This window comes from Castor canadensis, chromosome 6, assembly GCF_047511655.1.
Source record: "Castor canadensis chromosome 6, mCasCan1.hap1v2, whole genome shotgun sequence".
Taxonomy (NCBI): Eukaryota; Metazoa; Chordata; class Mammalia; order Rodentia; family Castoridae; genus Castor; species Castor canadensis.
The window spans coordinates 133,288,713-133,292,745 of NC_133391.1; the positions used below are offsets into that span (position 1 = coordinate 133,288,713).

The window sequence follows — 4,033 nt, forward strand, 5'->3', positions numbered from 1 at the left end:
CCTTCACTGCAACCCCTTTCTTCCACTTTTCCATGAGTCAGCTGTGCTCCCTCTCCTTTTCACACAAAGACTGGGTTCCTGAGCTCGAGGAAGGCAGATTTCTCAGTCTTCCTTCCCTAAACATTTTCCCTGGCTTCCTCTAAGGTGAATCATTTCCCAAGGACCTGATGCCCCAGCCCTGCTCTGGGGCTGGCTCAGGTTAACCCCTTTTTTCCTCTACCCCTTCCAACACACCTGGCATCTGATTATATCTGAGATACTTGGCAGGTCTGAGCATGTTCTCTCAGGCCCATCAGCTTTGCTGCCAGGGCAGCGGCCAGAAAAGTAGGTGGGGTCAGAGGCAAAAGACTTCTGTGGCTAGTTTCTTTGGGGTTTTTGTTTTTCCTTGACCTTCAAGATAACGATGCCCAAGAGGTTCTGTTGCCTGAATTTACAACCTTCAAATATCAAACTTCCACTCTCTTTGTGTAGCCCTCAAAAGGTTCCCTTCCCAGTATTACAGAACTGAGGCTTACCAATGGCCTTCCTTGTTTTTCACTTTATGATGGACAACACTGTTTCTGTTGGCTAGTATGGGATTGTAGAGTCAGAATCAATCTTATGCTTAAGCAATTATTTTGTAGATGAAACAACAGAAATCCAGAAAGGCTAAATGACTGAGGTTATGCATCAGTAGTGCTGAGACCAAGTAGAATTAGAACCCAGATGTCTTGACCTCTATCCCATAATACTTTTAAAGCAACATGCTGGAAGAGGGAGAGAAGGTGCCCATTTTCCATGAATGACTTTCATCAATCTTTACCTTATTTAAGAACCAGGGTAACTATAAGAGCTACTCAGTAAAGAAGGTGAAGAGGGCACCTGTAATTCTAGGCATGCAAACGAATTTTCCTTTTTGGGGGTGTTCTAAACCTGCCACAATGGAAACAACAAAACAATAGCAGCCTGAGGGACAAAATGCTTAGGAGCACAGAAGACATGTTTCACTCAATCTGCTTTTCAAACTATGTCAGGTCAGCCTTGGGATGTTTAAACAGTCATGTTCTTCCAAGGCTCTGCCTAACCAATTCTGTGACATTCTCTTCCAAAATGGGAAATCACATCTTCCCAGTTTCTCACAAAAGAAAGCGTTGGCAACATCACCCTGTTCTACTCTGTTCTGTTTCTGGACCCCTACCTGGGCTACAGTGAGGGTGTGAAGATCTCAATTTAACTAAAGCAATAAACTCAGAGCACCTTCAACCCATATTACCTTCTCAGCAGCCGCCAGCAGAAGCAGTTTTTCCTGGCTAGCAATCTGAGAAGATCTGAGTACTGCTACACACTCCATCCCTGCCTGTCATACATAAAAGTCCAGTGGGTGAGGAAGAGGAGGAGAGAACCAGGGCCCCCTGTAAGCTTGCTGGTGATAAGTGAGGACTTTCTCTGGAGCCGATCCTCTGAGGTGAAGATGTGGTCACCAGTCACCAGGTTCTTGTCTGTTCCTGAACGTGGCAGCTGCTTACTCTTCGTCTTGACATTGGCTATGCTGTAGTCTCTCTTTGCTGTTTCTTGAATCTCTTCAAGAAGTTGGAGCCCCCAAGTTTTTGTTGTTCTAGGCTTGGTCTTTGTCAGCTCTTTCATGGAGAATACGTTCTTTCACCTGTGTTTCCTGCTTCTTCTTGTCAGTCTCCTCCACAGAATTCTTTTCTTTTTGTTTATGGTACATGGTCAGGCTGGGATTGTAGAGTGTAGGAACCCCAGGAAGTCAACTGGAGAATGGAAGGCAAGGAAAATGGGGACAACCTGTACCACTGCTTTGGCTCCTGTTCTTATGGTTGCTCAGTCAAAATGACTTCTGATCATAGTTTTGAAAGGTAGCTTTATGTTCATGAATCTAAAATAATTTTTTAAAAGGGGCCCATTTTATATGTCATTTATATTTCCTTTATAAAGCAATTCTTATTATATTTTATAAGAATATTGTCTATTGTGAATTGGAGATAAAGAGATAAACTTGTTCCTCATCCCAACATTTTGAGAATCATAGCAAGATCACAAAGCCAAGATTTTGAGTTGATGGGTTCGTATCTCTAGCTTTACTAACTTCCCCAAAGTGGGCAGAAGGCAGGGCCTGGCCAATGGTTGCTCAAGACCTTCCTGGGGATCTGGAAGGTGGGAGATGGAGTGCAGCCTGTTCCTTTAAATATTCTTTCCCCAACATGCTTTCTCAGATCTGCTTCCCTGTCACACTCTAAGACCTCCCCATTCCCACCTCCTCCCTTCAGTAAAGGATTTAAAAGATTTATTTGAAACTTTTCTTCTTTTTGGTCCATATTTCATGAGAGGGCATGCCCCCCACATATTTCACATGGACTGCATTTTTATGAATCCAAGAATAAATACGTTTTTGGCTAATACTAAGAAATATTTTTAGACTCCTAAGGCTGCATTTTTGTCTTCTGGAAAACATAATTTGAAGCAGATGCAGTTGTGCACGGCACTCTTTAACTCTGAACCCAGTTTCAGATGTCCTGATGGCAATCTGCATCCCTTTTAGAAACACGTTAACACTTTAATGAAACCTGACGTGGTACTGAGTATTTCAATCCAGAGAGATGAGCCATCCCAAGAACAATGAACTGAGATCTTGCCTATTTATTCAAACTGCTTCTGCTTAGTGTGTTTTGACCTTTGCCGGGAAGAACTGAAGTTGTTTAGCAAGCAGTGCAGTAGAGAGCAGAGAGCAAAGTTCAAAGACCACTGGGAGCAGAGGACAGCCTCCCTAGCTACCGATCACTGTAGTTTCCCTACCATTCCCAGTTCCATGATGGAGCAAGAACAGGTCCAGGAAGCTTGCACAGTGCAGAAGGAACTTGACCAATCTAATCCACTTATGTTCTCTTCTACTTATCAGTAGTTAGATTTGGAAGTGATTTATGTCTTCCTTATCCAGCATCTTCACTTACTTTCAAAGTTTGTTTGGGTCTAATTTTGCCTTTTTTTTTTTTTTTAAGACAGAAGCCCAGGCTGGCCTGGAAACTGACAAAGTTTATCAGTTACTCAAAGTAATACCTTCTGAGTGCTGGTATTACAGGCCTGAACCACCATGCCTGACACTTGGGACCATTATTGGTTTTCTTGAAGAAGTGAGGGAGGGAAGAAAGGAATCAGTGAGTGAAATTGAGATCCAGAGAAAGTAAATCTCTTGTCCAAGATGACAGAGTTCAGACGTAGTAGTCATTTCCATGCAGTTCAGCGGACTTGTCTTCAGTAATAATACAGAGTTCCTAGGATTTTCTTGGTATAACTTTAGACTTGGGATTGTTTTCCCCTGGCTGGATGAGGTGAAACCTTAAAACACCCAGACTGGTTTTACATGTGCATTAAGCAGGAATTCTATGCATTTTCGCTAAGAGTTCCTGGATTTCAGTAGATGAACAAAGTTTCATGTGACTGAAAGGGCCATTGTGCCTCTATTATTTTACCCAGGAAGTAAAAGCTAGTTGTGGAGGGCTATCCACTGCTAAAATTCCCCAAGGCAGAGAGTTATTTCAACTCTGCTGTCACTGTAGCTAGGCTAGCATATTTATTATTTCCCAATAAAATAAAGTCTAGACCAGTTTTCAAAATCTTACAAAAACTCATTCTGAGACTTAGAAAAATGGCAGCAAGTTGAGTGCAGCACAACATGCCTATAGTCCAAGCTAATGGGAGGTCAAGGTAGGAGGATCACTTGAGCCCAGGGATATTATCTGAAAGAGGATGGAGAGGAAGAGGAGTCTTTGGTACACTTCCCAGAAATAGGGATGCACTGGTTAGCTTTATTTCGCTCCTCCCCCTACACTTCCCCCTTCCTCCTGCCATGTGCCCAAGAAGGCTGAGCTTATGGGCTCCGTCATGTGTCTCCCTCATGCTTGGGCTTCTGCTGTGCTCTGTTGGTGCAGAGCCTGGGGAGAAGGAGGAGGGAGAAGAGTGAGGCTGAGGCTCCTAATCCCTCCTCTGTAGTGTTCCTGTGGTCCTAGCTCCTTAACTCCTCGGTCTGAGCCTCTTC

At 43.5% G+C, this 4,033-nt stretch overlaps 1 pseudogene; it reads right to left on the reverse strand.

The window, feature by feature from the left end:
• Positions 1 to 228: 228 nt before the first annotated feature.
• On the reverse strand, positions 229 to 1,999 carry LOC141424203 (alpha-endosulfine pseudogene; annotated as a pseudogene).
• Between the last annotated feature and the right edge of the window lie 2,034 nt (positions 2,000 to 4,033).